Raw genomic sequence first — 24794 nt, 5'->3', positions numbered from 1 at the left:
CTAACACTTACACTACCCTCCCCAGGTATTCGTGATGGTGGTCCATCCTTCCCCCATTCACACCTTCGCACCATCCACTCCACTCCACAGTTTCCCCCATACTCACTCCACGACCATCCATTCCAATACTCCATATACGCCATACCATTTATTCCACACAACCATTCTCCATACACCTGTCGTTGCACACCTGTGCAATCACACCTGGTGCCACCTGCACCCTCCTTCCTTCCTGGAACATTTGGTCAGCACAACTCACAATCACAATCACTCACTCACACACTGCTCCATACACCTGTCCAGTTGCACACCTGTGCAATCACAATACTACTCACAATCACAATCAGTTACTCATACCCTGCTCAATACACTTTCGATCCTCACACACACGGCATCATCTGAACTACCTGTTGCCCTGCTAACTTAGTGCTCCCCATCTTCCCTTTAAACTAAGCACATACCACGTCATTATCATCCACTCTAATCTACCTGCGTCCCCACTACAGGTATCATTGTCACTAACTAATCTTAACGTTACCTATTGTCATCTTCTCTAGATCCCTATCATTATATCCTAACCCTCCCGGGCTAGTTTTCACTGCCATAGACCCCATAAGACTAGTGCTCCTTTGCCCCCGCTGTGAGAGATGGCAGAGTTGCCATCCCACTACATCGGGCATCTTCTACTATCAATTTTGCACACCAAATTCCAGCCAATCAAAAATTTGCCAATCACTACCCATCATCTGCCAATCATCACTCTGCCAATCCTTTGCCAATCATCAAATTTTGCTTTTTCTAATTTCGGGGCCAAAACACTATCCTCATCATCACAGTCTACTCACTAGTGCCTCTCGGTGCGCCAATTCATTTCCAAAGCCCGGCTTCGTAAAGCCGAGCAATGAATGCGGGTTGCTTGGTGCCAGCGGCTGGATACGTCCGGCATTCGGTGTAGGGAAGGACGCTTACCCAGGCCGAGATCCCACGCACCATCTCGGCACAGAGCCGTCCAATGGCCCGATCTCGACCTGCCGGAACGACTCAACAAAAAGGGGTCGCCATGACGACCCTTCCTATTGGGGTGCCCGCTCCGCCTAGTGGAGCACGGACGCGGCCGTTCAAAGCGCGGCCCGGCGTGGATCTCGCACGGCGGTTCTTTCGAGACCGCCGCGGATCCCCACGGCACGCAAAGCTGCCCGATGCGCACCGAAGGCCCGATTCGGCTAAACGTCGTTCTAACCGCTAACCCGGTTAGCGTCGATGCTCCATTCGCATGCTTACACCCCGCAGCCCGTTCCTTGCTCATACATCCAGCTGTCTCCATGCTCTTTGTCATTGCACCTTCCCTGACACACCCAGGTACACTCATCCCGCTTACAGACTTTGTCACACACCTGACCACCGCACACCTTTGCACACACTCGTCGTTCGCACACCTCACCAACACACCTCTTCGCGCTCCCTCCTCGGTCACCTCCTCTGTGACAACCACAGGTGTGCTCTCACTTGCACACCCAACAACGTGCCTCACTACTAACTCAAGTGTGCATTCCCACACATGCTCTACCATTCCAGGTGTGCATCCTTCCATTCCAGGTGTGCATCCTTCCATTCCAGGTGTACATCCTCTCTCACCTGCCACAACCAACTCACGCTCCGTGTCACTCTCACTACTCTTACCTCCACACTCGGTCGCGCATTCACCCTTACTCTCGACAGCGCACTCTTTCCTCATGCACCCATCCGTTACACACCTTTCTCGTGCATCCTCTTGCGCACACTCTCCCGTTACACCCTCTGTAACACTCACCACAGGTGTGCATGCTTCCGTTACATCCCTTGTAACACTCCCTACGACGCGCTTCCATGTGCTCCCTCGGACACGCGCTGCGACCAACTCACTCTCGACAGCACACTCACTCCTCGGCACGCACTTTTTCCTCACACACCCCAGAGTCGGACATTCTCGCACACCTCCTCTTTTGCACACCGTACCCGTCACACACTTCACCAACGGCCTCTCACGAACACCCGGATCCAAATCAACCCCCAAGCCTACTGAAGCTCCCCTCACATCATATACATTTCCGAATATATCGCCACTCACCTTGGCACCTCGTCTCCGCACCTCCTTCGCCACCTGCAAACTCTTTATCTGGTTAGCAAGCACAACATCACGATTTGAGCACCGACCTTGTACCAATTCCATTACTTCCTCCTTTATCTCTCTCTTAGTTTCCCTCCGTCTCTTCTTAATTTCAATCACCCCCTCTTCCACCTCCTTTAACTTTTGCTTCACCTCTTTTATTTCCCGGTGCGTCTCCTCTATTTCGTCCACTAACGCCACCTTGACCGTTTCTATGTGCGTCGTCACCTCCCGGTCCTTTGTCTCCATTACTTCTGTCACCTCGTCCAACCTCGTTGTCAGTCCCTCATGTACCATCTGACATTCCTTCTGTGTCGCTATTAAGTCGTCCTTGATGTCTCTTTGTGTCGCTTTTAACCCTCCTAGTACCGCAGCGTTCTTTTGTACCTGCTCCGCTAACTCCGTCTGTCCCACCGTCAGCTGTTCCACCTCCTGCGTCAGGTCCTCTATGCCCCCTTGTAACTTTGCCGTTCCATTTCTCACCTCTTTCTCCATACGCTTCTCACCTCGCTTTACCTCCTCGCGTACCCCCGAGACCTCCTCGCCCACACCTCGTCGTATCTCCTCCTTCATCTCCTCCATCTCTTTTGTAGATGCCACCCTCATCTGTCCCAATTCATCCCTCTGAGCATCCAATTTGGTTTCTAACCCGATTTTCACCTCCTCTATCTGGTTCCCCATCCGTTTCATTTCCCGGGTGGATTGCTCCCCTATCTCCCGCAATTTGTCTTCCATCCTATCTTCTAACCCCATTAACCCATTCTTCACCTCTTTTATCCCGTTGTCTAACCCCTCAATTTTATTGTCTAAACCCTCAAATTTATTGTCTAACCCCTTTAAATTATTGTCTAACCCCTCAAATTTATTGTTCAACCCCTCTCTTAATTGCTCACTGTCAGCCCTCGCTTCGTCCCTCATTCGCTCACTCGTTTTTTTCATTTCCCTGCTTCTTTTTTCGTTGTCGCACTTCGACTCTGCCATGTATTCGCTAAACCGTGCCACGAACTGCTGCATGTCAAATGGCTGCATGTTAAAGCCCGCTGATACAGCGGGCTTGGCTACCGCACGCTCGTACGAGGTGCCATTTTGCGCCTCTTCAACCACGTGCGAGCCGCCATTTTGTGTCCCTTCAACCACGTGCGCGAGGGCTCCATTTTGCGTGCCTGAAACCCCCTCAACCACATTGCCATTGTTCTCCTCCTCCCTTTCCTCCACATACATTTCCCCGAGGTCCTGGGTCGATTCTACCCCGTCTATCTCTCCCACCAGCATCCGATCGCCTTGATTGTCCATGGCACGACTCAATTTGGGATTTTAAAAAACAAATTTCGGCCGCTCCAAATTTTGACCAATTTTTTTTCCTTTTAGACGTTTTTTAAATTTTTGGTTCGGGCCTCGAATCTCACTCCCAGACACCAATTGTTACGGACCGCGGATAAGATGTTGGTTTGCCGAGCGGATGGCCCCGCGGCCCTAACACTTACTCCGACTAACCCGATTCCCGAACGTTGGCCGGATCGTGCCACAGGTATTCAATAGGGAAAAGACAAAGGCGACACGGATGTGAAGAAGAAGAAGAAGACAAAAAGGTTGGAAATACTACTAAATTTATTCCTACTATTTACACGCTCAAAGTAACCAAGGAGAAGGAAGGATAATAAAATAATATACAGAAGAATCAGAGACACAGTGCAATTATTAGCTTATGTACAGTCTTAATTATTACCCAGGGACAGAACAAACAAAGACAGACTCACGCGGGGAATGATGATAGGAATGGCAGGAGGTGGATGGCTGGAGGGGGAGGAAGGTTCAGCTGGACCCGCAGCACGGTCGGGTCGGGGATTAGCAGCCGCCGCCCCTTTCTCGATTGGCGCGTTTAGCAGCCGCCGTTCCTTCGCGGCCCCGTTCGAAACTGCCGTCAAGGCCCCGAAGCTGCTGTGGCTGAAGCTGCTGTGGCTGCTGCTGCTGTGGCTGAAGCTGCTGTGGCTGAACTTGCGGTGGCTGGAGCTGCTCTTTCCGGGATCCCTTACTCAACTCTTCTCGTACTCAACTCCTGCTCAGTCCAATCACACTTTCTCTTGCTTGGTCCAACCACTTTCGCTTAGTCCAACCACACACTCGGCTCTTGCGTGTGCGCTTTTATAGCGCCTCAGGTGATCAAGCCGCTAGTGTCCAGGACACGCCCATCGGTCAGCTTGCCTCGGCCCTGATTGGTCGGCACGGCCCACTGGCTCCGCCCTTGATGACGATGGGCGGGCACGCCCTTCTTCCCCGAGCTGAGCACATGCTTAATGGCGGCTATTGTAGTTGGCATTAGAAGTTTTGGGAGTGGGAATGGGGCATGAAAGGGAATCTATCTTATTTCACTTGGTGCAATGGAGTGTCATCTTAATGGAAGACAAGGCCTTACCCTAATACACATAAGGAAATAAACTATTGAACAGGGGTATTATGGTGTCCTTCATGTATGGAACTAACTACAGGAACGCCCTTTGACCTTTATACAACACTGGAGTAAGGAGGGCGATATTTTAACAACAATTTACACTACAACAACAACAACAAAAAAACATTCTCATATCCACAACAATATATATATATATATATATATATATACATATATATATATATATATATATACATATATATATATATATACATATATATATATATATATATATATATATATATATATATATATATATATATATATATATATATGCTACGGTTTTGAGATGTGCACATATGGATCATTAAAGGTTAAAGGGTTGCCCCCCATAGTTAGTCCACGAGCAACACATAGGCCACCTGTAGTATTAGTTATGTCATAGTATGTGTAAGTATAGGCCATTTCCCCTAGTAATATCTGCGTTGTGTAAAGACATGAGTTTAGGTCCCCTTCATTTTGCGTCCACCCTCCAGTTCCACCTATGTGGGCATAATTGAACCCGTGCCCCATTTGGCTGACCCACTCAGTATTACGCTTTGGCTGCCCGCAGCATTTGTTACGCTTTGGCTGCCAGCAGCATTTGCTGCCCTTTGCTCACTCACTAGTCGAGTAACACGAGGTAGGCCTGAGAAGAAGGAGGAGCGCGGGGTCGGGATGGGGCGGCGTCAAGTCAGCGCGTCAGAGGCGATGACGGTAAGGGCCACCAGCCAACCAGGGCTCTAACGGCATGGCGTGACAGGGCATGGTAAGGCGCGTCTGGTAAGTGCTAGAAGGTTCGCGGGGCGTGCATATAAAAGTCATTGTGAAAAGCCCTTGAACAGGACTTCGTGAGGACTGACTCGCAGAGGACCGCAGGACTGATTTGCACGAGAGGACTCGCAAGGGGAGAGCGCACGCGAGGGACTTTGAAGAACTTGCTTCACAGCGCTCGCTTTGGAGGCATTGCACTATATCTCAAGTATAACGTACACGCCAAAGGAAAGGCAGCCAGACGCGCCGGTGGAAAGTAGCGCTTACCTCAGCCACGCGAGTAAACGCGGCAATAGCCACCAGTGATTATCGCCAACCGCCAGAGCCCAGACCCTACCGTTCGCCCCGTATTAACTCTTGTGCGCCAAACGACACGCGGAGAGCTCCTGCCCCTCTACTTACCATCTGCACGGGATGAGCCGGAGGCCGGAGGGAGCTGCACGAGAGCCATCCCTGGACATGGTGAACATCATCCCACAGCTACAAGCCCCGTTTGAGTGTGTCTGTGTGTGATACGGGCCCGTTTGTCCTGGGTAGTAAGTTAAGACTGTTTTTAAGGCTGCACTGTGTCCCCTTTTTCTGGAATCCCTGTATAGTGTAAATAAATCTTGTTATTCCTTTCTTCTCAATTCGATCGCCTTTGTGATTTCTCCATTGGCTAAGCATGGTACGAACGAGATCGCTAGAACCGGGGCCACTATATAAACGGCACGGATCGCGTGTACGCACCGCTCGGCGTCTCAGCACGCGTGATTCGTGCAGGGCTTATTTCCTCGTTTCAGGGCAGCACGAGTAATTAGGTAATAGTGATTCTAGTCCTAGGACCCTATTTTGTGCTGTCCGGGAAGGACGTCATAGGTCCCGGGTCCTGTCGGCCAGTCAAAGACAAGGGGACTAATCCCCTCTTGGTAAGGGGAGAAGGCCGGCGGTGAGATCTGCAACAATATATATATATATATATATATATATTGTTACAGACGCGGTTTTAGATGTTATATTGACCGAGCGGTGGTGTATTACCGCGTCCGAACAGTTACTCCCCGATTAGAACCCGATTTCACCCGACGTTGACCAGATCGCCCCACAGATATTCAATCGGGAAACCTCTAAAACGACCGAAAGAGAATGAAAAAGAAGAAGAAGACAGAGTACGGAGGAAGAACAGATTTATTATACACACACAAGCAAAAAGAAAGAGCGACCAAAATTATTTACAGCAATGGATGGAAGAAGCAGTCACACAGTGCATTGTTAGCTTAAACTATTCATTTTACTTAACCCCAAGACAACGAGTAGGACAGACGACGTTCACACTTACTCGGGGGATATTGCAGGCAGGTAGGGCTTGAGGTGGATTGCTGGAGAGGGAGGCAAGGTCGGAGGTAGCAGCTCTCAATTCCTCGCGGTTTTGGCGGGAAAACCCTCCGTCGCGTATCCGCTGCTGTAGACGTCACGCGCTGGCTCGGGCACACATGCTCCTCTCCTCCTGGTGGAGCCGTCTCCCTCCTTTCAGCGCGTCTCTCCAAAGCTGGTTTCCTCTCCGAGTACCTCTCCTCTTTGGCTTGGAGCGTTTCGCATCTCACCGCTCCTCTTGGTGCCGCCTCTTCGCTCCTCTCCCAGGTCATCTCCCAAGTCATCTCGTAAAGCAGTCCCTTACAGTCGCTTTTATCACCTCGGGCGGAATCAAGCCGCCGGCTGCGAGGGCACGCCTACCGGGTCGCTCACCGCGGTGCTGATTGGCCATGCGACCCTCTGGCTCACTCCTCCCCTCTCTGACGAGGTGGAGACACGCCTTTCTTCTCCGAGATTAGCACATGGGCAATGGCGGCTTGCGGGATTGAACACAACTCCCACCCTTTTGAAAGGAACTTTGGAGAGCGGAGATGTTTGGGGAAATTGCAAGGGCCTATGCTTATTTTGTTTGATACAATGCAAAGTCAATCTAGTGGGAAACACATATTTAGCCTACATAGAATAAGGAAATACACTATTTAAAAAGATATATCGTGACCTGCGTGTAAGTTTCATGGAATTAACTAGGAGGACGGCTGCGACCATTATTTACATTAACAGGATGTTACACATATTTTTGTAACGTTCACATTGTAACGTTTTCACATTCGTTACACTTCCTCCAAAATTGTTACACTTCTCAAAAACCGTTACACTTCTCAAATTCGTTACACACTTCTCAAAACCGTTACAATATATAGTGTTACGGATCGCGGTTAGATGTTATTTACCGAGCGGTGGTATTGCCGCGACCTAACAATTCCCCCGATTCTTCCCCAACTCACCCGATTCCACCCGACGTTGACCAAGTCGCGCTATGCTAAATCAATGATTTGGAAAGGACACAACGACTGGGATCAATGAAACGACACAAGGGGTACAGTTCTCAAGACCTCCGGAGGAGGATATAATTGGTGGTGGAGAAAAGGGGTAGATTACAAGGTAAGGAGGTAAAGACACAGAAGAGATAGGCACTTAGACACAATCCTATCTATCCCAGACAGACCACAGACAAACGGAACAAGACTGACTTACACAGGGATTGATGGCAGGGAAGGACAGGCAGTCGATAGCACAAGGTGCACCTTGGCTCAGGGACAGGATACAGCTCAGTCTTTTGGGAGGCCTCTCGGCGCTCGGAGGGTGCGTCCTTTCTCCTTCAGCTCAGCGCGCATCTGACGTCACCTCCCTCTTTCTGCGCATGCTCAGCGGGGAGTGACACGCCCTCGGCTCGTTGGCTCCGCCCCAGATGGGATCGGTCCGCCGCTTCTATTGGGTGCGGGGGTTACCGGGCTCCGCCCTTGACGAGGAGCTGACAGCGAGCCCCTACCTGGTAACCCCGTCGAGCACATGCTCGATGGCGGCTCGTTCGAAAGGCATGGTGCACTCCCAACACCCCCTACCAACCAAGCCGGAGTGAGGACGCACACTCCCCGCGCCGCCGCCGTTGTTGTTGTTGTTGTTGTTGTTGAACCGTGAGGAAGAGCTGCGGGGAGGTATTGGGAGGTCCTAAACTTCCTAACGGTGCCATACAATCACATTCTGGTGCAACGAAGAGTCAGAATTAATGGAAACGAGTCCTTAACTGACATAGACTAAGAATAACTAGCAAGATGTCCTATAGTTATCTACGTGAGATGCGGTGGACCTGGATGCGACATTTAATGGGTGAAATAGGGGAAGGTCGGGTCTACAGAGTGTTGTTTACAGAAAATGGGACTAGGGAATGGGGGATTGGGGATAGTTTTTTTTTTTTTTTTTTTTTTTTTTTTTTTTTTTTTTTTTTTTTTTTTTTTTTTTTTTTTTTTTTTTTTTTGTATACAAGATCGAGGCTCGTGAAAGAGCTAAAGGAAGTATTGAGGAAATAGGGGAATATTTACAAGCGGATATGGATGGATCCAAATCCCATATCCGCAACATTGCACCCTTCTCTACCTCGGGGCGTCCCAACCCGATAAATTTTTACCTACGTTAGTGTGGCACTCAGATGTAGTTCCCTCTACTATTAACTCAACCCTGAGTGCGACAGTTTTACAGATGTTCACAAATGAGTAAATATGTCCCCCTGCGACGTTGCACCCTTCTCCTCACAGAAACACACCCACAGGATAACCGAATCACGGAAAGAATCCTCAAACTAAACATACAGCCGGTAGGGAGCATCATTTACACAAGACTACACTGATATTTACACTACGATCCAGGACCTGTTCTTTGAGGAACACATGCAGATGTTATGCATAGAGAGAGAGAGCACGCATGCCAGCATCGATACACCAACCCACGAATGCCCTGTGGCCCTATGGCCTTTAATAATGTGCAGAGCACCCCATCCAAGCACCAAAAGCACCACCCCATACACACAGTCAGCACCATCCGGTGCACCAATAAAGTGTTCATAAAAATGCACAATTAAGTGTCCATGGTCACCGGTGGTGTCGCAGCCGGCCGATGTTCTGCCGCTGGTCTTGCCTTCTTGAAGTGCACTTGGCCTTCTGGCTTCTTTAAAAATAAAGAAAGGCGCCAACCGCGTCCATTTCTAAATTGTGGCCGTCAGGGGGGCCAACTAAAAGTGGTTCACCTGTATGGCATAGGTGCCACGTTGACCCAGAAGTCCATCCACGGGTGGTGCTTGCCCGCAAAAGAACTGCGGTCCATGGTGGGCGGCCACAAAAATTGCGGTCCATATGGTGTATCGATCCAGGCAGCAAGCAGCGAAAGTACAGGCCCACAACTGCAGAGCCAGCACCTCTCTCTCCTCTCTCTCTGCCCCAAAGCCAGATCCTCGGAGGTGGGAGACAAAATAAGACAAGTGAGCAAGGTGGTAAGGGCGCAAAAGTGCACGCAATACAAGGTAATGCACACTGGGGGCACATGGGAACCAGGTGAGACAGGTACATTCCTACCGTATGCCTCCCCACCCCCACCAGGTAACCTACATTGCCCATCCCTTACCCCTTACTGTATCCACAAAACACCACACTACCCATAAACATCTACTTTACACATCAACAAACGTCCCTACTGTCTTCCCCGTTCCTCCCATAAACCAAATTCGTCTTCTCTCCCTCCTAACCAATCAAATTTGCCATTTCCAACTCAACATCAAAATTTGCCATCTCCAACTCAACATCAAAATTTGCCATCACCAATTCATCATCAGTCCCTCCTAAGGAGGGAGAGATGGAATCACCCCAATGTCTCATCCACGTCGTGATGCGTCTCACAAATCCACACAGCAATTCTCATTTCCTGCAACACAAAACAAAGAAACACAGGTGTGGAGTCATCATCATCACCTCAGGTAAGTGGCTGCGTATGGTGCGACAGGTTCATCAATCCTAACTATTTCCTAAATGACTTTAACAACTTTACATTACCCGGGGTCTTTCCCTGCCAATCCATTGGCCAACTTACACTATGGGTTCTAAAAACCAATTCCCATTGACCAAACGGTGGTGCTTCTCAATTTGGGGTCTCACTCCCCCGATTCATCTCCCGGTGCCCTCGCACAATTTCTGGGCTGTGACGTGTAGCTCTCCCAGCAGGTCTACCCACCTGCACACCTCCACCACTGTAGTTGCCACCCGAGCTTACCTGCTCCTCACCCTAACCTAACTAACTGGGGAAGGCCCTCTCGCACTCTCACCCCCTCAGTGCCCTCTCTGGCACGGGCTGCCCGATCCACACCCGGGATCCTCAGGCACCCACTGACACTAACGGCTCCCAGAGCCCACCTGCGGCCTCACCTGGCCGACATCCTCACAGTGGTGGAGTGCCCAAACCAACTACACACACTAACAGGCTACACGCCCAGCCCTTTCCACAACACTAATGCACCCATCCACAATACCATTCTGCAACCGCACCACAAATGCCAATATCCAACCACAATTTACCTATACCCTCTACCTAACACATACACTACCCGCCCGGGTACTCGTGAAAGGGGTCCACTCTTCCCCCATCCACACCTTCGCACCATGCACACCACTCCGTACCACTTACTCCATCTCTCTCCACACCACTCATTCCAATACTCCATGTATTGCACACACCTGTACTTGCACACCTGTGCTCTCATACTTGGTGCCGCCTGCACCCTTCTCTCCCCCAAGCGCATTCGCGCTGATCCACAACACTCACTACTCATACACTGCTCCACACACCTGTCCAGTTCTCACACAGCATCATCTCATCTAACTACTCCCCTCTGAAACTTGCGCTTCCCAGTCGTCCCTTTAAACTATTGCGCTCCCTCGTCATTATCATCCACTCTAATCTACCTGCGTCCCCACTACAGGTATCCTTGTCACTAACTAATCTTAACGTTACCTAATGTCATCTTCGCTAGATCCCTACACACAATATCCTAACCCACCCGGGCTAGTTTTCACTGCCATACACCCCATAATCTATAGCGCATTTGCCCCCACTCTGTGAGGGATGACAGAGTTGCCATCCCACCACATCGGGCATCTCCCACTACCAATTTTGCACATCAAATTTCAACAAATCAAAAATTTGCCAATCACTCTACCATCATCTGCCAATCATTACTGCCAATCCTTTGCCAATCATCAAATTTTGTTTTTCTCTAATTTTGGGTCCAAAACACTAACCTCATCACCCGTCTACTTATTCGATCCTCTCGGTGCGCCAGTTCACGTCTACAGCCCGGCTTCGTACAGCCGAGCAATGAACGCGGGTTGTTTTGTGCCAGCGGCTGGATACGTCCCGCATTCGGGGCAGGGACGGGGGCTTACCCGGCCCGAGACCCCACGCACCACCTTGGCGTGGAGCCATCCAATGTCCTGATCTCGACCTGCCGGCACGTCTCAACAAAAAGTGGTCGCCATGACGACCCTTCCTATCGGGCTGCCCGCTCCGCCTAGTGGAGCCCGGACGCGGCCGTTCAAAGTGAGGCACAGCGTGGATCGCGTACGGCGGTCCTTTCGAACCCGCCGCGGCTCGGATCCCCGCTGGTTCTCGCGGCACGCGAAGCCCGGCACGCACCGAGGGCCCGATTCGGCTAAAAGTCGCTCTAACCGCTAACCCGGTTACCGTCGACGCCTCACCTGCATGCTTACATGCATACGCTACCCCTTTCTTGCTCATACCTCCAGCTGTTCCCATGCTCCTCCTACCTTTCCTAACACACCCAGGTACACTCATTCCACTCACAGCCTTGGTCACACACCTGACCACCGAACACTTTGGCACACATTCGTTGGTCGCACACCTCACCAACACACCTCTTCGCGCCCCTTCCTCGGTCACCTCCTCTGTGACAATCACAGGTGTGCTTTCACTCGCACACCCAACCACGTGCCTCACTACCAATTCCAGCGTGCATTCCCACACACGCCCTACCATTCCAGGTGTGCTTCGTTTCTCACCTGTCACAACCAACTCACGCTCCGTGTCACTCTTACTACTCTCACCTCCACTCTTGACAGCGCACTCTTTCCTCATGCACCCATCCGTTACACACCTTTCTCGCGCACACTCTCCCGTTACACCCTCTGTAACACTCACCACAGGTGTACACTCTTCCTTACATTTGACAGCGCACTCTTTCCCCATGCACCTGTCCGTCACACATCTTTCTCGCGCACACTCTCCCGTTACATCCTCTGTAACTCTCACCACAGGCGTGCATTCTCCCTTTACATCCTCCGTAACACTCCTCACTACACGTTTCCATGTGCTCCCTCGCACACGCGCTACGACCGACTCACTCTCGACAGCACCCTCACTCCTTGGCACGCACTTTTTCCTCACACACCCCAGAGTCGGACTTTCTCGCACACCTCCTTTTTCGCACACCAGACCTGTCGCACACTTCACCAACGGCCTCTCACGAACACCCGGGTCCATCTCGACCCCCAAGCTTAATAAATCACCTGGCGCATCATACGCACGACCATATTGGTCACCACTTACACCGGGTCCTCTTTCTCTTCGCTTCTCCTCCATCACCTGCGAATCCCTCATCCGGTTAATGAGCACATCATCACGATCCGAACACAGACTTTGGACCAATTCTTTTACCTCCTCTTTTATCTCTTTCTTATCCCCTCTCCGTCGCTTCTTAATTTCGCTCACCCCTTCTTCCACTTCTTCTAATTTCTGCTTCACCTCTTTTATTTCCCGGTGCGTCTCCTCAAGTTCGTCCTCTAAGGCTACCTTGACCGTTTCCATGTGCGTCCTCACCTGCCGGTCCTTCGTCTCCATTACCTCTGTCACCTCGTCCAACCTCGTTGTCAGTCCCTCACGTACCATCTGACATTGCCTCTGTGTCGCTATCAAGTCATTTTTTATGTCGTTTTGTGTCGCTTTTAACCCTCCTAATACCGCAGTGTTCCTTTGAACCTGCTCCGTTAGTTCTTTTTGTCCCTCCGTCAGCTGTTCCACTTCCAGCGTCAACTCCTCTATACCACCTTGCAATTTTACAGTCCCCTTTCTCACCTCCTTCTCCATGCGCTCCTTACAGTGCCTCACCTCCTCGCGCACTCCTCCGACCTCCTCACTCACACCTCTTCTGATCTCTTCTCCCATCACTTGCATCTCCTGCCCAGATGCCACCCTCATCTGCTCCATTTCCTCCCTGTGAGCATCCAATTTAGTTTCTACCCCCATTCTGACCCCCTCTATCTGCTGCCCCATTTTTTTAACTTCCCTTTCCGCTTGGTCCCTCATGTCCCTCAATTTGCCTTCCATACTGTTTTCTAACCCCTCTAACCCCTTTTGCATCCCTTCCATTTGATTCTCTTGAGCGGCCATTCTGTTTTCTACCCCCGTTAACCCATGTTTCACCCCTTCTATTTGATTCTCTTGAGCGGCCATTCTGTTTTCTACCCCCATTAACCCATTTTTCACCTCTTTTATCCCATTGTCTAACGCCTCACCGGTACCCCTCGCTTCGTCCCTCATTACCCCCATTTGGCCCTCCAATCGCTCACCCAATCGCTCACTATCAGCCCTCATTTGCTCACTATTAGCCCTCATATCGTCCTTCTGCAGGTTGAGGGACGCCTGCATTTGTACCATAAATTGCTCCATGAGGGCCTGCATTTGGGCCATCCCTCCCACTTGTACAGTGGGTGCGGCCGCCGTAGCCATGTGCGAGGCGCCATTTTGCGCGCCCGCAACCTCGTGCGCGAGGACGCCATTTTGCGAACCTGCCGCCCTCACTGCTTCGCTCTCCTCTTGTCCCTCAATTTGGTCCTGGATCGACCCTACCTCACTCTCCTCTACCGGAATCCAGCCATCTTGATCCGCCATAGCGCGACTTTCAAAATTCGGGTTTTTATTTTAAAACAAAACAAATTTCGGTTACTTGTAATTTTGAGCGCGTTAAGCGCGCTTCGGGTCCGATCCCACTCCTGACACCAGTTGTTACGGATCGCGGTTAGATGTTATTTACCGAGCGGTAGTATTGCCGCGACCTAACAATTCCCCCGATTCTTCCCCAACTCACCCGATTCCACCCGACGTTGACCAAGTCGCGCTATGCTAAATCAATGATTTGGAAAGGACACAACGACTGGGATCAATGAAACGACACAAGGGGTACAGTTCTCAAGACCTCCGGAGGAGGATATAATTGGTGGTGGAGAAAAGGGGTAGATTACAAGGTAAGGAGGTAAAGACACAGAAGAGATAGGCACTTAGACACAATCTTATCTATCCCAGACAGACCACAGACAAACGGAACAAGACTGACTTACACAGGGATTGATGGCAGGGAAGGACAGGCAGTCGATAGCACAAGGTGCACCTTGGCTCAGGGACAGGATACAGCTCAGTCTTTTGGGAGGTCTCTCGGCGCTCGGAGGGTGCGTCCTTTCTCCTTCAGCTCAGCGCGCATCTGACGTCACCTCCCTCTTTCTGCGCATGCTCAGCGGGGAGTGACACGCCCTCGGCTCGTTGGCTCCGCCCCAGATGGGATCGGTCCGCCACTTCTATTGGGTGCGGGGGTTACCGGGCTCCGCCCTTGACGAGGAGCTGACAGCGAGCCCCTACCTGGTAACCCCGTCGAGCACATGCTCGATGGCGGCTCGTTCGAAAGGCATGGTGCACTCCCAACACCCCCTACCAACCAAGCCGGAGTGAGGACGCACACTCCCCGCGCCGCCGCCGTTGTTGTTGTTGTTGTTGTTGAACCGTGAGGAAGAGCTGCGGGGAGGTATTGGGAGGTCCTAAACTTCCTAACGGTGCCATACAATCACATTCTGGTGCAACGAAGAGTCAGAATTAATGGAAACGAGTCCTTAACTGACATAGACTAAGAATAACTAGCAAGATGTCCTATAGTTATCTACGTGAGATGCGGTGGACCTGGATGCGACATTTAATGGGGGAAATAGGGGAAGGTCGGGTCTACAGAGTGTTGTTTACAGAAAATGGGACTAGGGAATGGGGGATTGGGGATAGTTGGGAAGTATTGAGGAAATAGGGGAATATTTACAAGCGGATATGGATGGATCCAAATCCCATATCCGCAACAATATATAGATATATATATATTTTTATTTTTTTTTATTTTTTTTATTCCCCATATATAGGCACTCCTATGTTGAAAGTCTTGTCTCAGTTGCTCAAGGAGTCGACGCGAAAACAAATTTAGAAGTGAATAAAGGTGAAAAAGTGAGGGCGGAAAAAAAAGGTGAGGGCCTCGGCCGACATTCCACAACATGGTCAAGGATGGTTTTGGATGCCCATTATTAGTTTATTTACTTTCTTCCCAGTTTTATGTTAACTATGCTTGGACATGTCTGATATAAAGAGCACAGATTAAAAACTATTGGAATTAAAGGACATATGAACAACCCAAGCCAAAGAAGGAGAGATCGTTAGCAGGGGAGAAATGGACAAAGCTATCTAGTTCTGGCTGGACTACATGGATAGCTAAACTTTGGATCATCGTGAGGTCTCTTAGAGCAACCGAAGATAACAACTTGGATGTGCACCTCAGGTGTCTTCATAAAGCCTGCCAATTGTTCTTTAGCTATCACAGCACAAGATGTGCCTGACACACCATAGCTTGTGTCCTGACTCTGTTTAATTACATCACTCTTACCCTGGTGTGAAGGAGCTTCTGAGATATGTTTTTGTCTGAATAGATCAGATGTCCCATATTTCAAGAATTGCAGTAAAACTACTGTTGAGCGGTGTTTCCCAAACTTTTATGGTTTGTCAATCCCTTAAGAACTTCTGAAAAACTTTTGGACCACCAAGTACCCCTAGTGACACATAATGAGTTCTGCTCATTCATCTTATTTTTATATTAATTTTACTTTTTAATACAATATAATATAACTAGCGGGGTCACCCGTGGGAATCCCACGGGCATGGATGTGTGTGACATTTCGACATATTGAGTTCGATGCTGCACCTGCACATTCAGTTATATAAAATGGTTTAAAAAACTTTCTTCTGATATTTGTGATTTATTTCAAACAAACTGTATTTCCCATCTACACGGGCATGTATTCCTATTAACGTTATGTAAAGTACATAAATTGTGTGGATTACATCATTTGTGGATGTGATCAATTGCCAGTAACCATCTTATATAACTGAATGTCTTATATAACTGAATGTGCAGGCGCAGCATGTAACTCAATATGTCGAAATGTCACACACATCCATGCCCGTGGGATTCCCGCATGGATGTGTATGGCGAATTTTAAATATATGTCGACTGTTATTTTAGGCGGTGTATTTTCGTTTATCATCATGGCGCGATTTAAAAAAATATATCTCTGCATTTTCCTCTCCAATACCTCCTCACACTTTACACACACACCGGCCCATGTTTACATATACACACACACACACATATACACCCACACACATATACACATACACACACACGTACATCGACACACATGCACACACACACACACACGTACAGACACATATACACATATGCACATATGCAAATATGTATACACATATGTATCCACATATACACATATATACACATATATACATCTCCATACATCTCCACACACACACACACACACACACACACACACACACACACACACACACACACACGTACATCGACACACATGCACACACACACACACACACACACGTACAGACACATATACACATATGCACATATGCAAATATGTATACACATATGTATCCACATATACACATATATACACATATATACATCTCCATACATCTCCACACACACACACACACACACACACACACACACACACACACACACGTACAGACACATATACACACAAACACACACACACAGACATGTATATACACATACAACAACAACATGCATTTTAAGGCCATTTTCCCTGCTAGAGCGGGGGTTAGCCTACATACACATACACACACATATATACACACACACACACATATTCACGCGCACACACACACGTACACACACGTACACATGTCCCACATGTATATATCCCACATCCCACATGTATATACATGTTTAAAGTGTACGTGCCCTTCCCCCCTCCCCCGCCCGGCAACGCTGGGTACTTCTGCTGGTAACGAATAAAATAAAAACGAAGAAATAGGTGGAATTGGCTGAAATTCGCTCGGTGAATTCACGCGGTGTATTCGGTTCGGCTCGGTTCACTCGGTTTAAAGAAAAAGCGATAATGTCGACATGTTGCTGTCTGTGTCATGTTGGGCGGTGTATGATACTCGTTGGCTGTTGGGCGGTGTATGATACTTGTTGGCTGTTGGGCGGTGTTGTGCGGTGATATGGTGTATTTTAAAAAATATATCTCTGCATTTTCCCGCGTTGGTGACACCGAGTCGTTCTTCATCGATCGTCTCATTCATTTTGGAAATGGAAGTTTCCACGCAACGCATGAATTGTCACGATCCTCAAGAGGAATTTGTCTCGTAATCATCAAATGATAAATGGCAAGTAAATTATATTGTGGAAAATTAAAGATTTCAAATAAACCTATTTAAAGTGTATGCGCACATAACTAATAAAAAAAACGAAGAAATATCTCTCGGTAATTTCCTGAAACATATTTTACTTCCGGCTAATATGTTGAATGAAATAAAAACGAAGAAATATATGTCGGCATCATTGTTGACGTTTTTGTGACGACTATCATCAAACGAAATAGTAATATATCATAACGGAAAAGCAAAAGCGAATTTTTAATATATATCGACACATTGCCGGCGGTGTCATGTTGGGCGGTGTATGATACACCATGACGCGATTTTAAAAAATATATCTCTGCATTTTCCCGCGTGTGTGGATTGTTCTCAATTATTGCTGACACCGAGTCTAAAAGTAAAACCATCGATAAAAATGAAATCATATGGTGAGTTAGATTGGAGATAAAGGCGTGAGAGAGACTCAATGGCCTTGAAGTTACAGGCCTTTGAGAATTCATTTCGTTCTATAAACGGCAACTTTCATCGGATTTTCTTCCCGTTTTTTTTCAACCGAGTCTAAAACTATGTTAGCGACTGTGAAAAATGAAATGATTTATCGAATTTGATTTGAAATAAAACTGGGGGAGAGCAAGACACCACGGGCCTACAAAACAGGACTCAAAGCTATGCGAGTTAATAAAATGGTGGATATTTGTTTATAGCCACTCCCAGAATGGGTGGAGCTATGGGTGGAGCTACTCTGCAAACCGAGTAAGCCACACCCCGGACAGACACCCAACAGATAGACAGACAGACAGACAGACAGAATCATCTACGGCTATTATAATATAGAAGATAACCTCAGTCTTCCACAAATGGTTGCTTCTGATGTGCGGAGAGTTGCTGTGTGTGAGGTCATTTGGCATGAGGTTAATGTTACTTTCTTCCGGCGGAAACTTGCCGCTGGCCTCATGGACCTCAGAGTGGAGCTGGCGGATCTCAAAGTGGGAACAAATGTTATAACAAATGTTAGAACAAATTATCAACCGTCATGCAAAGTCACAGGGAGACATTGCTGGTTTCGGCATAAACTATTCAGCTTACTACAGGTGGACAAGCATTCCCAGGTGGCCTTTCTTGAAGCAACCATGGAAGTGCCTGAGATGGATAGCTAAGAATATACATGGCACAAAGTCCTGAGAACATCAGAGATACTTCAAAGTGAAGCAAATGCTTTCAAGATTGTTTCTGCAGTCATTAATTTAGTTACTCATTTGAAGTTGACAACTATGATGTACTTCAGCCAACCGCATGTCTTCAAGTGCACCAGCAACAAAATCTATTGGACAAAGATCTTCTTAACTGAAAATCTGGGCAAAGAAGCTTCAATATCCTTTGGGAAGAATGATGGTTAAGGATTATGTTCTGTTCTGGCAGAGAACAGTTAAGGTTCTGATGGAGAATCAAAGAATATTGTAGCACATTGTCTTGCTTGCAATAAATGTAGCGTACTCTGGGAAACCTCTTCTTTCTTATGCAGCAAATGGCTTGGAGTAGCATAATTGGCTGAAGGTGCAGCTATGCCGCTGATGCCCCCTGTAGGTTAGGGCATGAATTTGTCTGAATTTGTGATAGTCTTCATGAAGGACACCGTTGAGTCTTTAACAGTCACAAACTAATGCTGGCTGATGGGACTTCCAGTTTAACGTCCATCTGAGACACCAGCACACAAATTGATTCCTCACCGTGTCTGCGAGACACAAGGATGACAGTTTATAGCTGAGCAGAGATTCAAACCTAGGGTAGATGGCTCAGAGGCGAGTATGCGTACCTCTAGGTTATCCTGCCGGCACTAGCCTGCAAAAGGAGCTTATCTACCATCTCGAACTTGTTACTTGGCAAAAAAAATTATTTGGACAAGTATGTTGATCACTCCAGTTTGTGTGTTTGTCTGTTTGTCTGTTCGCTCACTTATACTTGCCTACAGGTCACAATTTTAAAACGATCTTCACGAAACTTCACCAAAAGATAGAGTTGGTGGTCCGACAGATTCATATTTATTTTTGAGGTCAAAAGGTCAAACGGTCAACATAGGCAAAAGGTCAACCACTATTTTCAAATTTCTAAAATCCTCTATTTTCATCCGATTCACTTGAAATTTGAATAGGATTTTCATATCAGCAAAGTGAATTCAACCACCAACTATTTTTGAGGTCAACCTAGGTCACAAGGTAAACATAGGCTAAAGGTCAACCACTCCTTTTCAAATTTCTAAAATCCTCAATTTTCATCCGATTAACTTGAAATTTGAAAAGGATTTTCATATGTACTAACTAAATTCAAGCACCAACTATTTTTGAGGTCAACCTAGATCACAAGATCAACATAGGCCAAAAGGTCAACAACCTTTTGAAATATGTGAAATCCTCAAGTTTTATCCGATTGACTTGAAATTTGAATATAATTTTCATAGCAGCTAACTGAATTCAACCACCATACATATTTGAGGTCAACATCGGACAAAAGGTCAACTTAGGCTAAATTTCTAAAATTGTCAATTTTCATCTGATTAACATAAAATTTGAAGACAATTTGCATATCAGGTCACTGAATTCAACCATCAGTTATTTTTGTGATCAAAAGGATGCTCTACTGAGTGCCATTCTATTAGACTGGTGGCCATTTTAGTTGTAAAAAAAACCCATTATTGAACACGTCCTCAACTATTTCTCAGACATGCATTTTCTGATCTTGTTCAAACTTGGCACACAGATAATGAATGATGGCTTCCATAAGTATCTCATTTTGTTTCGAGATCAGATCCAAGATGGCCGACTGGTGGCTATTTTGCTACTTAAACGTGTCCCTGACCATTTCTCGGACATGTATGGACCAATTTTGTTCAAACTTGGCACAAGGACAATACATGAGAGTACACATAAGCAGAATATTTTGTTTTGTAATTCGACCAAAGATGGCTGACTGGCGGCCTTTAACTCTGAACAGCAAAATTACTAAAAGCACGGGAGCTTTGTTTACTTGCATTATGTTCAGACAACATTCCAAAACCACATATCAAAAGTTAACAAAATACAATTGGTGGAACATATTATTTTGGGAAATTATGTAAAAAAACATGGTTGTATGAAAATGAATGAATGATCGTTTTAAGGCCATTTTTCCCTGCTAGAGTGGGGGTTAGCCTTGCGGACCCCATGACAATCATGGTTCACTGTTTGAGGCAATGTTTTTATGGCCGGATGCCCTTCCTGACGCCAACCCTTAGTCGCCTCTTATTATGCGCAGGGATATATATATATATATATATATATATATATATATATATATATTGTTACAGACGCGGTTTTGGATGTTAGTTTGACCGAGCGGTGGTGTATTTAACCGCGTCCGAACAGTTACTCCCCGATTAGAACCCGATTTAACCCGACGTTGACCAGATCGCCCCACAGATATTCAATCGGGAAACCTCTAAAGCGACCGAAAGAGAATGAAAAAGAAGAAGAAGAAGAATACAGAGGAAGAACAGATTTATTATACACACACAAGCAATGGATGGAAGAAGCAGTAACACAGCGAATCGTTAACTTACACTATTCATTTTTACTTAACCCCAAGACAACGAGCAGGACAGGACGTTCACACTTACACAGGGGATATTGCAGGCAGGTAGGGCTTGAGGTGGATTGCTTGAGAGGGAGGCAAAGTCGGGAGGCAGCAGCTCTCAATTCCTCGCGGTTTTGGCGGGAAAACCCTCCGTCGCGTATCCGCTGCGGTAGACGTCACGCGCTGGTTCGGCACACCTGCTCCTCTTCTTGTGGTGGAGCCGTCTCCCTCCTTTCAGCGCGTCTCTCCAAAGCTGGTTTCCTTGCCGAGTACCTCTCCTCTTTGGCTTGGAGCGTTTCGCATCTCACCGCTCCTCTTGGTGCCGCCTCTTTGCTCATCTCCCAGGTCATCTCGTAAAGCAGTCCCTTACAGTCGCTTTTATCACCTCGGGCGAAATCAAGCCGCCGGCTCCGAGGGCACGCCTACCGGGTCGCTCACCGCGGTGCTGATTGGCTGTTAGGGCTGGTTCACTCCTTCCCTCTTATGACGAGGTGGAGACACGCCTTTCTTCTCCGAGATTAGCACATGGGCAATGGCGGCCTGCGGGATTGAAAACAACTCCCCTTTTGAAAGGAACTTTGGAGAGCGGAGATGTTTGGGGAAATTGGAAGGGCCTACGCTTATTTTGTTTGATACAATGCAAAGTCAATCTAGTGGGAAACACATATTTAGCCTACATGGAATAAGGAAATACACTATTTAAAAGATATATCGTGACCTGCGTGTAAGTTTCATGGAATTAACTAGGAGGACGGCTGCGACCATTATTTACATTAACAGGGTGTTACCATACTTTTGTAACGTTCACATTGTAACGTTTTCCACATTCGTTACACTGCACCCTCCTTTCTTCAGGCCCGTCCTCGGGCCTACTAAACTTTAACTTAGTGTGACACGTAGGTGTAATTCCCTCTACAATTAACCTGACCCTGAGTGTGACAATCTTAAAACACAAATAGGTATGTCCCCCTATTGCATTGCACCCTGTCTAACAGACTCAAGCCCACAGCTAACCGAATTACGGAATTATTCTCAAACTATACATTTACGGTGGGGAGCATTATTTACAATGACGTGATTTCTGATTTACAACGCAACCCAGGCCCTGTGTTTTTTTTTCTTTTTTTTTTTTCTTTTTAGGGAACAAGAAAAAGAAATTCCTGTTGGGAGGGAGGAGACAGCACGCATTGCATCGATGCACCAGTACCAATACCACCAAAGCACCCAAAAGCACCAAAAGCACCACAAAGCACCAAAAGCACCACTCGGTGCGCAGTCACCATGGTTCATAATAAACACAACAAAACAACTGGTGGTGGTCTTCTCTTTCTCTGCTGGGCCGATGTTCTTCCCGACGTCTTCTGGCTTCATGCGGCCTAGTTGGAAATAATAAAAAGCACAACTTGTGTCCATTTTTATTTAGGGCCTCAGGGGCCAACTAAGGGTGGTCCACCTGTTTGGCATAGGTGCCACCTTACCGAGGTCCGCAAGCAAGATTCCCTGGCCACTATGGCCGGTCTCCAACAGAGGTGCCCTGCCCCAGAACCTGGGGTCCATCAAGTGGTACTTGGCCGCAGAACAGCGGTCCATACAGCGGTACATCAACGCAATACATGCTGGTTCTGGGAATCTCGGGCGCACAATGGCCACCTCACGCACGCTCCCATCGGCACCCAATGGCGCACAGGTCATGTGGGAGACAAAAGAAAGATAATTGAGCGAGGGGTAAGGTCACAAGGGTACACGTCAATAAGGCAATGCAAGGTGAAATGCGTACGGAGGGCGAAGTGAGAAAGCTCGTCCCTACCGTACGTCACCCCCCTGTCACCTACCCTACCCTTGCCCTTGCCCTTACCCCATATGTACAAAATCTACACATTACCAATTCGTCACTACTGTCACGTCTTCCCCATATTTCCCCTATACCAAATTCGTCACCACAATCCCTCTACCTCAAAATTTGCCATCACCAATTCATCATCAATCCTCATAAGGAGGGAGAGATGGAATTACGCACAATGTCACACCCACGTCATGATGCGTCTCACAATCCAAACATTTGCATCATAAAAAATAATCAAAACATGGCATGGTGTGGAGTACCTGTCACCTCAGGTGAGTGGATGCAGATGGTGCGAGGAGATCCTTCATCCTAACTATTTTCTAAATGACTTTAACACACTTTACACTACCCGGGGTCTTTCCCTGCCAATCCATTGGCCAACTTACACTATGGGTTCTAATAACCAATTCCCATTGACCAAACTGTGGTGCTTCTCAATTTGGGGTCTCACTCCCCCGATTCATCTCCCGGTGCTCTCGCACAATTTCTGGGCTGCGACGTCTAGCTCTCCCAACAGGTCTACCCACCTGCACACCTCCACCACTGTAGTTGCCACCCGAGCTTACCTAGCTCCTCACCCTAACCTATCTAACTGGGGCAGGCCCCTCCTGGCTCTGTCACCCCACTCGGTGCCCTCTGGCACTGGGCTACCCGGGTCCGTCCTCCGGATCCTCGGGCCCCATCCCCAACAACTACTACCGGCTCCCAGAGCCCACCTGCGGCCTCACCTGGCCGACATCCTTACAGTGGTGGAGCGCCCAAACAACTACACACACTAACAGGCTACACGCCCAGCCATTTCCACAACACTAATGCACCCATCCAAATACCATTCTGTCACCCGCACCACAGATGCCAATATCCAACCACAATTTACCTGTACCCTCTACCTAACACTTACACTACCCACCCCGGGTATCCGTGATGGGGGTCCACTCTTCCCCCATTCACACCTTCGCACCATCCACTCCACTCCACAATTTCCACCATTCTCACTCCACGACCATCCATTCCAATACTCCAGATATTCCACACTACCATTTATTCCACACAGCCACATACACCTGTTGTTGCACACCTGTGCCCTCACACCTGGTGCCACCTGCACCCTCCTTTCTTCCTGGACCATTTGGTCAACACAACACGCAATCACCACTACTCCCTCATACACTGCTCCACACACCTGTTCAGTTGCACACCTGTGCAATCACACCTGTTCAATTCTCACCTGTTCAATCCTCACACACACGGCATCATCTCAGCTAACTACTCCCCTCTGAAACTTGCGCTTCCCAGTCGTCCCTTTAAACTATTGCGCTCCCACGTCATTATCATCCACACTAATCTACCTGCGTCCCCACTACAGGTATCAGTCACTAACTAATCTTAACGTTACCTAATGTCATCTTCGCTAGATCCCTACAATTATCCAAGCCCTCCCTGGCTCGGTTGTCATAGCCACCCCATAAACTATTGCGCATTTGCCCCCACTGTGAGGGATGGTGGATTTGCCATCCCACCACATCGGGGGTCTCTCACTATAAATTTTGCTTACCAAATTCCAACCAATT

This window comes from Myxine glutinosa, chromosome 3, assembly GCF_964187855.1.
Source record: "Myxine glutinosa chromosome 3, kmMyxGlut1.1, whole genome shotgun sequence".
In the NCBI taxonomy this organism is placed as follows: domain Eukaryota; kingdom Metazoa; phylum Chordata; class Myxini; order Myxiniformes; family Myxinidae; genus Myxine; species Myxine glutinosa.
This window is presented reverse-complemented; position numbering follows the sequence as displayed.